Source organism: Cryptomeria japonica, chromosome 9 (genome assembly GCF_030272615.1).
Source record: "Cryptomeria japonica chromosome 9, Sugi_1.0, whole genome shotgun sequence".
Lineage (NCBI taxonomy): Eukaryota > Viridiplantae > Streptophyta > Pinopsida > Cupressales > Cupressaceae > Cryptomeria > Cryptomeria japonica.
In genome coordinates, this window is record NC_081413.1 from 11224752 (window position 1) to 11243686 (window position 18935).

Below are 18935 nucleotides of genomic sequence, written 5' to 3' on the forward strand. Positions count from 1 at the left end.
TTTACCGGTCCTTTTTTTCATATGCAATGATTTTGGACACAAGTCAAATATGTGTAGAGTAGTAGTGAATAACTTCCAAAAAAAGAGATGCTATGCTTGTGGGATGTTTGGACATATCTCTAATCAGTGCAGGACAAGACCAAATTAGATGAAATTCAAACCTATGCAAAATAATGGTGTTTGTCATGCATGCAGCAAAACCGATCACATTGCAAAGTACTACAGAAAAAAGAACAATGTTCTGGTAGACAAGAACAAATTAGAGATAAACATTTGAAGATGTGGGTTAGAAAAGATGAATCTAAAGCTGATAATGTGTTTGCACCCGAATTTGGTGCAGGATCTTCATTGGGTAACTAGGGATTTATGCCTTAGGGGGAGATTTACATGTAGATTATAAGAACTCCCCTCTTTGGTGGTTTGCAATCGATTACAGAAGGTTGTAGAAGGATTGAATCATGTATATAGATGATATCTAGAAGTTTCAGTAATGAGGCTTCGGTATGCGACTTCATGAAGTTCATGGTAACCAGTTGCTACATTTATTACAGTGGTAAATTAGGCTTTCAAAGGATAAAAGTGAATTTTGAAGTTTCATTCAGCACAATGCGATCAAGTGAATATTACAAAGAAGAGAGTAAAGCAATTTGGCGATTTTAGCGACTCCAAAGCAAATTTTAGCGCCCAGTTGTGAAGCAAGGTATTTATTTATTCGGGATTTCTATTTTTCACAAACCCTAGCATTCAAAATATCTTCAACTTCTAGTATTTCTACCCCATTGGTGGTTAAGATTAAGGACAAAGCCCGACCTGTTTTCAAGAAACACCCTTTTATGTCGGTTGAGGACGATCCAGAAGGTGCATTTTCATCGATTCCCTACGACGTGCTTCATAATGAAGATATCAGGGATTACATTACCTATGATCTTGAGGAGCTTGGAAATGCGGACATGCCGGATCTTTACAACAAACATTTGGTAGATGGTTTGGGCAATCTCAAACCCAAATACAAGGTACTTAAAGACAAGGATTTCTTGCAGTTCATTCACTTTCCGTTGTTCGATGAAGCAAAGTGGATCCAGAACATTCTTAACCGAGTTCATGATGAAATCATATGGCTTGATAGGCCACACAAAATCACCAAACAGGTGATTCGAGTAGTGACAAGCTTAGCTGAAACCAATGATGTGCCTAGCCTAAGGAAGGTGTTGAATGACACGATGATAGCCACCATAGGTTGCAAATTTGATAGCAATGTTAATAAGATGAGAGGAGGGGGGGTGAATCATACAAACTTAAACGTCAATCTATTCAACAGATTCAACCTCGGTAACCTTATCAAAAAAACTGTAAAACATGCAAACTCATAAACAGATAACATCACAAAACATATAACACCAGATTTAACAGGGACAACCTGATGCACCTTGGGTTTGGGTGCTAGGGGGCGACGACTCTCTGCGGCTAATCGCCTACGGGCTCCAGGTCTATCTTGGGCAGAGCCACCACCTCTACCATGAAACTCTCTCATGTCAAAATAGTTTGGCTGCACATTCAGCACAAACTCACAATATATTTTTCTCAAAAAATATAATGGCACCTCATAATTATTACAAGGTGGATCATCAAAGACCATCCACCACCTCTGCCAAAAAAGATTCTTCATCTGCGCATTGGTACACCAATGTATGGGAAACCTCTTTGCATTAAGTGGTAATGACTGACCAGTTTTGGGATCAACAAAAAGGGCACATATTTGTTGTTTAGAAATATTTTTGTTTTTTACTCCATCATATGATAGCCCATTGGCATAGAATTGACGACACCTATCCCTAAAGGTTCCCCATTTGGTAATTTCTATGGAAACAACTTGGCACCACTAACTAATGTTTCTAGGCTAGTGGTGAGGGATTGATGATGGTCAAGCTCAGAATTTTTCAATTTTACAATCAGTCTATTGATTTTAGACATATTTTGTCCTAACTGATTAATTAATTCTTCCTGTGTTTCGGATGTGCAGTCAAAAGGAGGAATTGGGGGTTGTTCTTGTGTGTTTTCAGGAGGTGCATTTGGTTGTTCTTGTGGGTTTTCAAAAGGTGCATTTGGTTGTTCATGTTCTAGATTAGAAGAATATGGTTTTTGAAACAAAAAATGAAAAAACCTAATGAAAATTAATGAAATTAAATTCAAAATGTAAAATAAATTGCATAAACTGGAAAGAAAGACAAAAATAAACAAAAACTAACCTTGATCCATAGCCTGGAGGACAAATCTAGACCCCGTTCGTGGTTTAGGAGAGGTAATGGGAAAAAAACGAAGTTAAAAACGCAATTCACAGGTAAATGAGACCTTTTTTTTTTTTTTAAATTACCAGGCACCGCTTACGCTGTTTTATTTGGATTATTAGCACGTACGCGCTCATTTTCCTATGAGCAGTGCGTACGTGCTAATTTTCCTAGGTGTAGCGCATACGCGCTCATTTTCCTAAAAGAAGCGCGTACGCGCTACCTTTTCTAGGCTCGGGAAGAACAGACCTAAACGCGTACGCAGGAATTTTAAATTTTAAAACTGCGTACGTGCTGCTTGTTTTTCCAAGTTTTTTTTGGGTGGTGTCCACTTTTCTGACCACCATCTTTGTGCACACACCCTGTAAGCCTACACTGAATCCATTTATGTCAAGGGTCAAACTTGAGCCTTCTTGTTCTTCACCCTTGGTGGATGCTACCTTGTATGCGCAATTGGTTGGCAGCCTCGTATATTTGACTCACACAAGGTCGGATATTTCATATGTTGTGGGCCTGGTCTCCCAGTTCATGCAGGAGCCACATGATCTGCATTGGAAGGTAGCTAAGAGGATTCTTCACTATCTACAAGGCACTCATAGTTATGGGATTCACTATGCAGCGGGCGTGGATATTGACTTGGTGGGATACACATATTTAGATTAGGTAAGCGATTCTTAGGATTGCAAGTCTACTTTAGGTTATTGCTTCTCTCTTGGTTCTGGTCTAGTTTCTTGGTCGAGCAAGAAGCAGTCTGTTATTGCTCTTTCATCCACTGAGGTTGAGTATCGAGGAGCATTTAATGCTACTACTGAGGCCATTTGGCTTCAGAACATTCTCAATGAGTTTGGTGCTTCCTTTTGATATCCTACAGTCATCTTTTGTGACAACCAGAGTGCCATTCATATTTCTTGCAAACTAGTCCATCATCAGCGGACCAACCATAATGAGATTCACATGCACTACATTCGGGAGATGATTCATGAGCAGATTCTTGATCTTCAGTATTGTCAGACATCAAATCAAACTACAGACATCTTCACCAAACCCTTCATTGAGAGAAAGTTCATTCATTTGAGAGCTTTGCTTGGGGTGTAGTAGGTGTCCTCTTTTGGGAGGACTTCTTAGTTCCTTCTTTCTTTCTCTCTTTGTTTTTTTTTTTTGGTGGGGGGGGGAGGGGGAGGGGGGCATACTCTCTTTTGTTTGGGGGGGGGGGGGGGAATACTATGTACATGGGTACCTCATCAAGCTTCATTTGTCGACACCCATATTTTCACCCAACTAAGCTATGCTTAAGGGGGGGTGTTAGTGTAGGTTTTTATTTTTCTAGTTGGATTTATTGTTTTCCTTTTTCCTAGGTTTTTCCTACACTTTAATTAAGCTTGCTTAGGTTAATAAAGCATGTTTACTTAAGACAAGTGGGTATTGAGGTGTCACCATGTTATGAGGAGGTGCATTTACTATGTTTAGACCATCATGGTGGTCTCTCCTCATTTGTTACTATTGCCACCTCCACCCATCGCTTGAGTCTATATAAACATGCTACCTTCCTTGTATTTTCATATAGTTGGAGATAGTAATCTGATGCTATTTTTCCTTGAGCACTTCACATCAGTTTTCTCTCGGTATCATTGTTATGCTGTTCATTTTATTTTTCATTTACCGTTTATTTGATCTGTCTCTTTCAATTCAATTCTGGATTGTAATCTGTTTCTCAGATTTTAACAGAGTAGAAATTGCTTTTAAATTTGTTGTGTGTTTTTCTAATTGATATTTCAGATCACTATGATCGGTAAGGAGGAGGTAAAAGTTAACGATGTAGACATGTTTTTAGAAAGAATGAAGCAGAAATAACTAGATTTCATAAAAGGAGGAGGAATTAGCATGAACTTAAAAAGAAGATGTAGAGGGGAAGGAACGTTTCTCTCTGATACCTTCTTTACTGCTCATTCTTTTTAAGATCATGTTTGCATCCTTAATCTTCACTTTCCTGTTTCTGATGGTGGATCTTTGTATGTGCTTTGAAATGTTCTTCAAAAGCATGCTTAGACTGAAAAATTTACATCAAATTATATTACAAGACTTTTTTCCCTTGAATTAAATTCATTTTTATTATACAACATAAACCTGGAAAAATATGTTATGCTTGGATGTTTGTTTCTTATGGGAAAAACAAAGTTTTTTCCCTGATCATAGTTTATGTTAGTTATAATTCCAATTTAACGGTAACAATTATGTATGTTATATCAATTAAATTATTCGCCTTCACTAGCACACCCTCTCAGCCCCGGAAGAAGCATTCACCTTAACCTGCTTCCTCCACCTAATACAATTTACAACCCCCTCATCCCTCAACCGCAGGCAAGCAGCTAGATTATGTGTGTTTTTGTATTGATGTTTGTATTTCATTAATTGTTTATATTCTCTGCTTCATTTTAATTTTGGAATGCTTTCGTGTTGCCATGTAATCAAATAAAAAAGCATCTCCCATGGGCAAAATTGTTCTATGTTTTTAGAATTCATTAAAGTTGTGCAATTTTCCAAACGTGAAAGGTGCATATTCAATCCAAAAGCTTGGAGTGCATTCCATAAAGCTGAGAATTCATGTACACCATTCTACACAACTTAATCACGCGTTCTTTTCAGAGGCACACACTACCAACACGAAGTGATCCCTTATCTAGCACAGTCTAAGCTTTAACTGTGTTTTCACTTGTACATATAAAGACTTCCACAACAAGAAAACAAATCACATTTTTCTGTCGTCATGTGTGCAAGGTCAAATCATAAAATAAATTACAAATCTTACAATATTTGGTTTGATTATGCTTGTCAAACTATTTCCTTTTCAAGATCTTATAAATATTAAAATGTACTCAACAATAAGATATTATATCATGATTTAAATCATTTTCATATTTTTAAGGTATAATTTTTGAATTGAAATGTCATATGGTTGGTCTTCAAAATCTTTAGTTTGAATAAGAACTATGTTCTATAGGTTGTTTTATAATCTCACCAACTTCCACTATTCAATTTAGGAAAACTTTATAATAGACTTTGCCTATCAATTTTCCCATTTGAATTTAAGTTGGTTTTTTAAATTACACAACAAAATATTCATCTTTCAAATTTTTTTTATTAATCTATTCACTTCACGTACCCTCTCACCGTCTACTTTTCATTCGCCCTAGTCTACTAACAATCATTCTATTCTTGTCTCTTGTCTTACTCTCTTCTCCTTGTGACAGATCATGCAGTTTGATGTGAGGAAAAAAAATAACACAAAAACTATGCACAATAAGATTAGAAATTAATTGATGACACACCATAAACATAAAAATAAAATTTTAGAACAAAACATAACTAAAACGGTACCATCAAAACCAAATTTTTCCTGCTCGTCCAGAGCTGCCGCCATGGCCAACATGAGAGCCAGGCTTGCTGCAAACATAGCTAATGCAAACTCTGAAATGAATTGGTTTCTTGAGGGGCTCTCTGTCGTTGGTCGATTTTGTTCAGGAGGAGGTTCTACTTGTACTGAGAGAGTTCCTACTCCTGAGTACTGATTATTGTTCTGCACTCAAAAGTAACAAATAATTAGCCACATACTTCTTTATAGTCTAAATTGTATTCAGAAAATGAGTGAATTTACTATTTCATGAGGAGGCAAAAAAAGTGCAAACCCTTCCATAACCTGCCGCCATGGCCCACATGAGAGCCAAGCTTGCTGCAATCGTAGCTAATGGTAACTCTGTATTGAACTGGTTGCACTTGTATTGAGAAAGTTTCTAGTCCGGCTGATTGACTCTTGTTCTGCACTCAAAAGCAACCAAAAATCAGCCACATACTTTTTGATAGTCTAAATTGTAGACAGAAAAGGAGTGAATATACTATTAAATTATAGACAGAAATGAAGAATCTAATTGATATAACATACATTATTGTTACCGCTAAATTGGAATTATAAAACATAAACTATGATCAAGGAAAAAAAATTGAAGATTAGGAACTGAACCTCACGTTGAGCAGCTTCTGCCATTGCTTCAAATTTGCAGGTTTAACGTTGAATGATTTTGCTCGACTCTTCACAAGTAAATTTGATATTTATAGTGCAATTTGCGAAAGTGGAATTTGAATGCTTTGCATGGTATTTAGTGTTACAAGTACATTTTTATAGTGCAATTTTACGTCATATTTAGTCTTCAACACAATGAATGCACGTGCTCGAATCAATGGGATATATGAAATGTTTTTCTCTCCGATTCAACGAAATTATAGTTTTTTATTGCAGAAAAGAAATACCACTGCCTTTTTTTATGATTCTGAACTTACATCATGACCCTACAGCTTAAATATCTTAAATAAAGTGTTTCCATTCAAATATGTAAAAGGACATTTATATATGTAAAAGGACATTTAAGGGTTTTTGAAGGAGTCTATTATTAAATTACAAACTCTATTTCTCAAGGGTTTGTAATTATCTTAATTAAAGACTTGAGATTTTACAATTCATAATGTTCATTTGTTGTTTCTGGATTTGATTGTGTGAGATTTTTTTGCATCAACATTTAGGATCATCTTTTGTGGTCCACATGAGGATGATAGAGTGCATTATCTTAATTTTTTATTATGATTTGCAATGAAGTCAAATGTTGTGCTTGAAACTGCCTTGGCATACATGCATGTAAATTATGAAATTTTGAATCATTATTTAATTTGGAGCATTGCAAGAAAGTAATTATTTAATTTTGTGAAGTTGTATGAAAATATCAGTATTAATCTAATTTTGTGAAGTTGTATGAAAATATTAGAATATTAATTTGATTGTTTGAAGTTATGTGAAAATATTAGAATATTAATTTAATTCTAATATTTTCTTCACACAATTAAATTAATATTCTAATATTAAAACATTAATTTAATTATATGAAATTCTATGAAAATATTAGAATATTAATTTAATTATGTGAAGTTGTATGAGCATATTAGAATATTAATTTTCTTTTGGTTTCATCCTCATACCCATCGCAGTCCTTGGCTTGTGCTTACACGCAATTCTTTCTTATTATATTCATCAATATCTGCTTCACACAAAACCAACGAATAACTGTATTTCAATCAACAACCGATGATGCGGTAGATAAGTAATTTGAGTTTTAGAGGGCATCAAGCCTTGATTTACAGGGAAATCCCTCAATATCTTTTGTGACGGTCGCTTTCATTCCAGCTCACGCGGATATCCAACGGGTGGGAGAAAGCAACGTCATTGGCTGCACCCTTCTCACTAGCCGCTAACACTATACTATTAAATAATAAACCCTTTTTTATTTTTTATTATTACGCTCATTTTTGTCCATCAATGGTTCAAAATTCACGACAGCCGATCCAAGACGATCAAAACACTTTCGTCCGTTTGATTTTTGATTTTTGATTTAATATTATATGCACGGTTTCACTGTCTTTTTATTTTCCTGTCATCGGGTTTACATTGGTAAGCGGGCATTAATATATGTTTCTTCTCAAGATTCGATTCCTGCTATTATTTTTTATTTTTTATTTTTTATTAAGTAGCGTTTCACCTTCAACTTGATCTTACATATCTCCAAAAAGTCATTGAAAAAATTCTATCAAACACGATAGAATTATACCTAGCTTATATGGACTGGATGTTTTGGGAAAGACCACTAAATTAACAATTTTTTACCTATAATTAAGAGGATGTTAATCTCTTAGAGCTAATTTTTTACCTCCCCACTCCCAACATTTAATGCACATGGTTTATATTAGCATGGTTTTGTAGGTAGGTTAATATATATATATCTTTAAATTAGCATCGAGTATAATTAATATTTTTGTGTAATATAGTTAGTTGTTATTAAATATGATATGTTTTTTTAAATAATTTAAATTATATAAAATATAATTATGAATAATTAATAAATAAGTGTAAATATTAAATATCTATATATTTATTATTTTTCTTACATCATCTTAAAATGTGTAATATTTTAAAAAAAAGAATTACATGTTGATAGTCATCATTTAGGAATAATGGATTACATTTAAATGTAACCTATCATTGACACATGACAGTTCACTTCACATGCGTAAAATTTGTAATTGTGGATCATATGTAAATGTATTGCATAATAGGCACAATGCAACTCACTTGACGTATTAAAGGTTTGTTAAATTGAACATGATCAAGCATAACCTACAATTTACCTCACATTCTTTAGAATTGTAAATATGGATCACAATCAAATGTAACCCATAATTGGCACGTGATAATTCACTGAACACATGCTTAAAATTTGTAATTGCGGATTGCAGTAAAATGTAATGCATAATAGGCATATTGCAATTCACTTGACATATTTTATCCTATGTCTTATATTAATTAAATAAATTCTTATTTATTTAATTAATTCACTTATCCTCTTCTATCCCTTTCCCTATTTAAATAAATATTTTAATTTATTTAAATTATCTTTTCCCTAAATTAAATAAACATTTTATTTATTTAATTGGTCTCACTTCTTCTATTAATTAAACAAATCTTTACTTATTTAATTAATTCATTAGATTTTTCCCTTCTATGACACATGTCATTTATCTTTTAATTTCCCTCTACCCACCCCCTTTATTATTTTATTATTTTTCCTAACTACCCTCTTATCATTTTATTATTTCTTCTACGTACCATTTAATCCTAGCCGACCATTTATTTATTTTCACCTCTTAATCTTATCCATCCATTTTCACAAGTGTCTTTATATAACAAGATTATTTTATCCTTCTAATCTTAATGCATTCATCAAGCTTTCTTGCAATGAATCAACTTTACAACCACAATCCATTCTTTATTGAGCTCTTGTGCAGGATACAAAATCTGAGAGAAACAATATCAAATAAGATCATTGGAGATAGGAGACAATGTAGATCAAACCCTACTTGACATGTGAATGGTATTATTGTTTCAATTTGTTAATTTGCATGTTCTTAGGTTTCTTCATTGGTGTATGGTGAATATTTTATTGTAGAACTAGGATTGTTTGTGGTTGGATCTTTGTGGTTTTGTAATAGTTTTTCATCATCAGTTTTTACCTCACATAGAAATATTAATTAAATTCACCCCATTTGGCATTTGCATATATCATCGACAGGTATCTTTGGTTTCAAAAGTATACAAAAATAATACGTTTGTTTTCAATGTTACCAATTGTAGACGTACAAATTTGACCATCCAGTTAAATAAATAAAACCACATTTCTCAATCTTGACCATCCATTTCCCTATTTTTCCTATTTAAATACGACTCACTTTCTTCATTATCCATATCCAAGTCTTCATGCATCTAAGTTATAGTCTCATTTTATCAAGCATTTTAGCCTCTCTTTGATAATAGCAATTAGATCATTTTAATAGAATCATAGCATAGATTTTATCATGTTTAACATATCATGTTAGTTTTATTTCCATGCTAGTTCCATATCATCTTCATATCACTCTCATGCTAGCTTAATATCACACTAATCTTGTTATTTTGTACCATATCATAGTTCTATATCAATAGAATTCACTAAGATCTTAGTTGCATAAGAATTTAGTTCTTTGATCATATATCCCTTGTTCTTTAGGTAGTCATCCTAGAGATCAAGTGCTCTTCCAAGATGAGAGCCACCTTGATTTGAAGGATCCTTGGAAATAGAGAACAATGAGACGCTTTTAGAGTTTTTGGTTGATTAATATGTTTTGCTCATTTGAATCCTCTAACATAATGTTGCATTGGTGTATTTGTGTCTCTTTTAGTTTGTAGGTACCATAATCTGAGCATACACCAATCAAGAATATGCTATTGAATTCAATGCATGCATTGGGTCGAGTTGTAGGGATGATTCCATAATGGATTTGCCTCCCATTTTGTGAGGCCACTACTGTCACGCCCACCTTTACACATGTGGCACAACATTGTTAACCTACATTTTATTCTTATAGTCCAGAATTTATGCGAAATTTGAATTTACTAAATAGTGTGTTAGTTTAAGCTTTCAAATCCTCATAGACTTCTATAAAGAATTGGGCTTTTGATCCCATGTCAAGACAAAAGAAATTGTAAGAGAACAATTAAATGCACTATACTTGAAATTAAATGACACTATAACTTCATTAAAGATGAACTATCATTAATATTAAACAATATAGTAATATTAAAACCAAGGTATTTTATTAAATATTATTGACATTTAAATGATGTTTGTTTAGATAAATAGTAGACTGAGAACAAAAAAGACTCAAAAACACAAAAACCCAACTTTGTGTTATGATAAATATACAAAACCTAGAAGATAGAAACATAGCAATGAATACTAGAGATAAATATAAACATAAATGAATATAACTAAAATAAATAAAGCATAGGAAAACTCTCGTGCTTTCAAATAATTTTAATAAACCTACACACGAGAAGAAGAGGAAAAATGTTGGGGCTATATAGGGGTTTGCCTAAATAAAACCCCCACTTTGGTTTTTCCACCTCCATGAACAACCAAATAGATAGATAGATCAAAAGATAAATAGATAGAATCAAATCTTCTTGATAAGTCTATTCTGGCTGCAATGTAATAGAAGGAGACTTAACTTATCTAAAAATAACACTTCTAGTATGTATTACCTTTTGTGCAACAGGGTCCCAAAGCTTCTATCCCTTCACACCATAACTATATCTGATGAAGATACATTTCACAACCTTGTTTTCCAAATTTGTTCACTTCTATAGTGTCCCTCCTAGACTTACATTTTGATTCAAGATTCGATAGACTTATGATGATATTTTGATGGTGATTATAGCTTTATTCCTATGCAGTAGACATTTATGATTCTATATGGACATGTACTATATTGATGACTTTTGATGATCTATGTAATGGATCATATGTTATGGTATTTCTTGATGGACTTATATGTATTCGTGATTGTTATGTGTTTTATATGATTTCATGATATATGATGATGATACTAACCCTACTTCATGATGATGATTTTATAAGACGTGTTTGTATTGGGTGTTTTTCTTCGTGAAAGGGGTGATGCCTTATCACTTATCATGAGCATGATAAGGTGTTACGATTCTCTTTCACTTTCCTCTTACTATGATATTATTTATATGTTATTTTGCGTTTATCGGTGGATGCAGGATTGTGGGTACCAGGCATCAACTCCACCTGGTCCCATAGGTCTGAGCGTGTCCTAATCCCAATGGTAGTTGTTGGAGATGACTTGGTTTTACCTCACCTACTCATGGTCTAGTATTCTCACCTTGTCAGTCTTGTCGGGCGTAAGCATTGTCCAGTCTTGAGTCGGTATCTTGTTTTATCTGTGTGGTTGGGTATGTGTATGTGTATGATTTATCATTGATTGGATTAATTATCCTATGGTTGGATAATGTTTATTTAATTAAATTAATTAATATTGGGTAATAGTTAATAAAGTTATAATTAATTAATGGATATTTGATTTATTATTATTGAATTTACTAATGTTTGATTTATTAATTAATTGGTTTTATTTTGGATTTAATTGATTGCTATTTATTTAATTCATTTATTGACTATTTTTTTATTTAATTAATTTTATCCTTTTGATTTTATTTATTGTTAATTGATTTGTTTAATTTATTTTAGATATAGTTGGAAAGTTGATTTTATTATTAATATAAAAGATGTAAAGCCTAACTTTATTTCTACACCCCTAAAAGTAATATAATATTACTATTTGTTTTTATTATGCATGGGGTGGGGTAAAATAAAATATAATATATTCTACCTACCCTATTTATTAATTGGGTGAATTTAAATTTGTTGGTAGAAAGTATAATAAAATAATCCTACATTGGAACTATACACGGTAGGTAAGAAATATTATAAATTTTATGGTTTATTTTGATTGGTCGGGAGTTTTTGTTGGGAAATCTTTTTATTTGGCTTCCTATAGATGTTTGGGGGATACCAACGGCTGCCATTTTGGATTTTGGATTTGAGTTTCTAGCATGGATTGAAGATTTTGGAGTGGTTTTGGATTCAACGTTTCTTCCTCTTTGATTCGACTCTTTTGGATTGCGATTTGAAGGTCGGTGGATTTTTTGTTTTTACATTTATGTTTTTAGAGAATGCTTTCTCCACGACAGAATTTGTTTGTCGTGTCTGCAACTTAAAGATTGTATGGGGATTAATCTATTTTGGTTTAGATTTGGGGATGGTTAGTTTTGTAGGGAAAGATTGATGGAATCCTCTTCTGTGAATTGTCATTGTGGATTTTCTCTTAGATTTTCTCTTTGAGTGTGTTTTCGGGAATTTTTTATTCCTTTAATGTTTTTAAAAGTTATTGTCTGAGATGGTTGAATGATTCAGGGAAATGAAAGAATGTAGTTTGAATTTTAGGCAATAATAATGAATGAATAGGGGGGAAAGAATGCAATTTTGAATTCCTTGTTTCAAGAAATTCTGAGTTGTTGATCCATGTAACGGTTAATTGATCACGGGCATATGTATTTTGATGTTTCCTTTATGTTTAAAATGTGTTCTTGGTGGCATTGGATATTTGTTTGAGTATTGCTCCTCTTGAGAACTCCTTGTTGTGATAGGAGATGTTTTCCTTGGTTTGAGTGTGTTGGTAGCCTTGTAAGAGCTCATGAATCCCATAGTGAGTCTTCATGTCATGTTTCAGACTTTTTTAGTCTTTTTGTTAGAGTATTTGAGTGGTCGGTATTGTTTTAGTTTAGTTCTTTTGGTCTATGGAGAGATAGGATTCTCTCCTTTGCTGTTTAATCCTAAAATGCAGTTTTAGCCAAGTTGCTTATCCACTGAGTTGAAAAATCATCCTTGTGAGTTGCATTTTATGTGTAAACCATGTGTACACCTTTTTTGATGCTTATCCAACCTCCTGATCATGTCCTTGAGGCTGTTTTTACCTCCTTAGTTGATCTGGGCAACCACTTCATCTTCAGGATCTCTTAACACCTCGATTTTGCACACTTAACCAGAAATGCCACCAAAACTACTAGAAATGCCACCATATCAACCAATAATGCTACCCTATCTACCAGGAACACCACTATGCATACCAGGAACACCATAGTTCAGACCCAGAGTGTTGCAAAACTAACTAAGAGAGCTAACCTTCAAACTAAGAAAGCTGACCTGGAAGCCCAAAACACTGACCAATGCACCAAAAAAATTGTGCAATTATCCCACAATGCTATTAAATGTTCCCAAAATTCTATCCTACATACCAGGGGTGCTAACCTGCATATGAAGATAGCTGAATTGGTCCGGGAGGCCCAAAAAGGTCAATTTTAGTGTTGTAAAGTTCTAATTTGGTTTGTGTGAATTCCCAGAGGCATGTGAAGTCTATGTTGAGTAATTTTAACTGGTTCATGATGTTCTATGATGTCTCACGATTTATTTATTTTTCCGGTAAGTGGGGTCATTCCCTACCATTGAGGAGTTTCCTTATGCAAAACTTGCTCCAGCAAGAGGTTGTTGCCTTGTTGTTTGAGGATTGTTTCTATGACTCCATCAAGATGTTTTGTACCTTGCTGTTGAGGATTTGTAGTAGTTTATGATGTTCTTATGTTTCATGTTCTTGCATTGGTACTATGCCTATGAGGCATTGGTTAAGGTTTTATGCTTGTAATGGTTCATATGTATGCTCTATGTGCAGTATGTTCTCAGTGATGTTATGTGTACTTAGAAGTCTTGTGTGAGAATTCTTTATGTACTATGATGTCATTTTATGTGTTACCCTATGGCTTGGCATATTAATAGGGGGAGTGGGATTCCTTGTGATGACCGAGGTCACATGAGTTAAGTTGATTGACACCTAGACTTCTAGTGCACATTGGGAGTTTTCCTTTTTGTAATTCACTGATAACATTTAATAATTGATTGGGCTTGGGTTTCACCTAATAAGATAATTCTATTTGGTTGAGGTCATATGAGATTGCAAGATAATCTCCCTTGTACTCACATAGGTTGAGATAGCTCCACATGTTTGTTAAGGGATTGTTTTCACCCTTCTTTTGTGAGGGTATCTTGTATGTCTATTAGAAGTATGGATTGCTCTTCTTTGTGAGGATAGCATACATGTCTACTATGGGTGCATATTTACTTTCTTTGTGAGGATAGCATGTAGGAGCGTGACTTGTAAGGATGGCCATATTCCCTTCTATATGAGGACAACATGTGATGACACTCCATTCCTACATGGGACCGTGTTCATATACCACAATTTATTGTACGCCTTTGGAAGAGTTTATTGCTGATTTTAGACTTGTGATGTTATGTGATTATTATTATGTTGAGTGCATTATGTGCTATGTTGAGTCCCATGATTGTTAGGTGTCAACCTAGGTCTTGAGTGAGTGTTGTAACCCCATGTCATCTCCTAGCACAGGGGGTGGTTCCTATTTGGTTCCACATGGTCAGGTGGTTTGATGCAGTCTCCCATTGGGATATTCTTCATTGGAGTTGCATGCGTGGATGTGGATTATATTGTTCTCCTTTATGTGAGAAGAGTTGCTGTTGACTCTATGTATTGTATTACTCATGTATTCACAATGGTATTGTATTAAGGAAAGGATCATGTACCTTATAAAAGTAAATTTATGTAATGTGACCTTGTAAGACTAGGAAATTGTATGTAATAAAATGGTATTCTTGGAATATGACACGAGTTGTCCTATTGTATGTTTAAAGGAACTAATGTATGAATCTTAGATGAAAATTTGTACCTTGATTACATATCATGGATGTATGCTAATGTAATTGCAAATGAAAGTAATCCTAATGTTATGCATATTTTCCTAGATCTAAAATAGTCATAATGGAAGTAATGATTGATTATGAGATTAGTATCATGATGTTAGGAAGAATATGTGTTAGCTTAATGATGTTAGAATGGATGTATTATATGGAATTGGGAATATTTGGTATTGGTTCTTAAAATGAATTTAGTTTATAGGATGTTACTCTTAAGTAGTGACATGGAGATACCCTAGGGGAAAGATGATATGATATGTTATTCCGCTTGTGTAATTTGTGCTAAGATGTTATATACAATGTAGTAATTAAGATTATGATGTGATTATAATTAATTCATTAAGTCGTATCACGGCTACTATAATGGATGTAGATGTTATATTTGATATGCATTAGATGGATGATATAGTTGCATATGTTTTTTAAGGATGTGCATTTTAAGAAAAAAATTGTCTCCATTGTACATAGATTAGGTATATTTCTCTAGGGTATTTTGGCAGGCATTACAACTTATCCTTCAACACATGTGCATATGCCTCGCAACCAAAAACTCTAAGACATCTTAATGAAGTCTTATGACTTGACCATGCCTCCATAGGCATTTTATCAATAAGGGTTGATGTAGGAGACCTGTTAACTAGGTAGCAAGGAGTGACAACAAATTTAACCCAAAATATTTGTTCTAGACAAGCACCACTCAACATACTTTTATCTTTCTCCATTAGTGTCTTATTCACTCTTTCTGCAACTCCATTCTATTATGGAGAATACATAATTGTGTTTTGTCTATTTATGCCATAGTCTTTACATAATCTATCAACATAATTAGAGAAAAATTCACTACCATTATCAATCCTCAGAGAAAAATTCACTGCCATTATCAATTTGCAACTCAACTGTTGCTTTAAATTATTTAAATCAGCTGAAAACTTCAGCCTCTTTAGAAATTTTACCTATGTACTACTAAAATCATTAATAAATGAAACATAATATGTAGATTTTCTAGTGGAAGGAACATCTACAAGACCAAACACATTAGAATGAATAAAATTCAAAACACCACAAAATTTATGAGATCTAAAACTGAACGTGTTTTTGTTTTATATAAATAGAACACTCACAAAAATCAAAGTAAAGATTGCAATTCATTCAAACCTTTAACAAGGTTTTTATTTTTCAAAGTCCTGAGACCCTTTTCTCCAATGTGGCTAAGCCTTTGGTGCCATAACATAGTCTTCTCTATAGGTAGTTTTTCTTCAGAAGAAAGAGCACTCTTAGGTACTCAAAATCCATGTCCATTTGCTGACGGTGAAACCCTCAAATATTCCAATAAAGTATCCATAGATTTACTTTTCATAGAAGTTCTATTACACTCAACAATGTATGCATCCATCTTATACAATGTGCCAAATCTGATACCTCTATCAATCACCATAGAACTCTTCACCATTTTACAACCTGTATCAAAAAAAGCTACCTGCACACTCGCATCTATCAATTTTCTCACGGATAACAAATTTTGTGCTAGTCTAGGGATAAGAAACATACCACTAGAATCATTTTTACTCTACCATTAGAAAACTTGATTCTAACTTTACCACGACCAATAATATCTAAATGAGAATCATCACGCAAGTACACCTTACTTGGACATGAAATTCTTCATATTTAGAAAACAAGTCTCTATTGGAAGTCATATGAAAAGATGCACCCAAATCAATTAACCATGCATCATTACATACATGAGTGACACAAGCTACAATGAATGCATGATCATCTTCCTTCTCAAACTCAAAATCAAAATCGAACTTCTTTTCTTCTTTGTAGTCCTTACAGATGTGTCCTGATAATTTACTATAATTTCAGTAAATGAGTTTGACTTTCCAAGAGATCTTGATCTCCCTTTGGGCTTGAATTTATTATGCTTCTCATTCTTCTTGCCTTTTTCCTTGGGCCTTCCCCAAACAATTACAGCTTCCTTCAAGCTAATGGATACCTTCCCCTACTTCTCTTTACCAACCAAGGCACCTACCACATCTTTAGATTTCAAAACAACATAAATACTACCAATAGCCATAACAAGAGAATCCTACAAATTAGACAAAGAACATAGAAAGATCTAATATTTTTCCTCCTCATCTATCTTGACACCAACATATTGAATGCTTCTAGGTGGTCTTTAATCCGTCCACCATCTTCCATTCTCAAGGAATACAACTTTTTCCTCAATAAAATATGATTCAATAAAGGTTTGTCTTGATACATCTCACTAAGGTTATTCCATAGATTCTTTAAAGAGGTCTCTTCATGGATATTGATTAGAACAGATTCTATCAAGCACAATCTAATTAGATTCTTAACTTTATATCATAAAATCATACTAAGTAGCCACAATAAGATCTGAAGGTCTTCATAAATTTACATCAACAACATCTTATAGATCTTGAACTATTAGCAGATCCCCCATCTCCAACTTCCACAACTCAAAATTACTTCCAAACAATTTCTCCACCTCTATTCTCTCTAATGAACTTGCCATCTTAAAATTCCTACAATAAGATCAACAAGTATCTTCAACACAAGCTCCCACTCAAATCTAGATTAATTCAAAAAATCCAAAAAACCACAACTAAAACCAAAGGTGATCAAGCTCTGATACCACTTGTAAGGGAGTTAAGTAGCGGAACAACTTCCTACACTAACCTTGAGAGGATGGTATTGCAAAAACTTGTATTGATTATTACAACAACTGTAGAAACTTAATAAAAAATAAACATAAATATCATGCATACCACAACATGTGGAAAACCCTTTTGGGAGAAAAACCCCACACTCCAAAAGTCACCCAATATGTATTTCAAAAAATAATAATAGATTACAATATACTTGTAGAGAAATCTTTTCACAAGAGTATCACCAACCAGAGATTCAAAGGTAACTCAATAGCTATAAGACTCTTACACACAACCTCCATCCCACACACCTCATATATAGGATATACGATACATGAAACCGTTAAATAATATTATAATTTAACCATGGGATAAAGAACCAAATAAAGTTGAACCCATCTTAGATCCTCCAATCCTAGATGCCCTATTATGTTTCAAAGCACACATCAACATGTTTACCTCCCTTTTGCAACTCATTTATACATCTGATGTATTTTTTATATTTCCTATTTTAGGAGACCCAACTTTCAGAGGCCATAAATTTTGAACCGAGTGTCCAATTGATGAACTATTTGAAGCACCAAAAAGTTGTGATATTCTCTATCAAGCTATAGCTAGCTACGCAAGTTATAGACATTTTTTGGCAATTTTTGAGCCTTCAAAGACCTCAACATTGAATTTGAAACTTTCACTTGCAACTTTTGAAAATGAAAACTATAATACTTTCAAATCTAGACATGATCATGCAACAAAAAATTACCGACATACTTATCTAAGCAATCCAAAGGTTTGGGAAAATTTTGGGCCAATTCATGCTCAAACAAAAACTTACTATAAATAATAACCTTATGTAAATGCAAGGTTGAGACACCATTTTTCTAACAGTGATTAGGTTTGAAAATCAATTGTAGGACCCACCAGTTTTTTATATCCTAATCTCCATACAGTTCGAATACAAATACACTTGCATCAAACAATTCAGGTACCTTGATCACGATTTCATATTTTGCATGCCAGTTTACTAGAGCATTTGCCACTTATTCCAGTAGTTTTTCACAATAGTACACATACAATTATGACATTCAATGAGGTCACCTTCTGCTAAAAATATTTGTGCAATCTTTTATATATTTCCCACTTTTCAAAATTTGACAAATTAA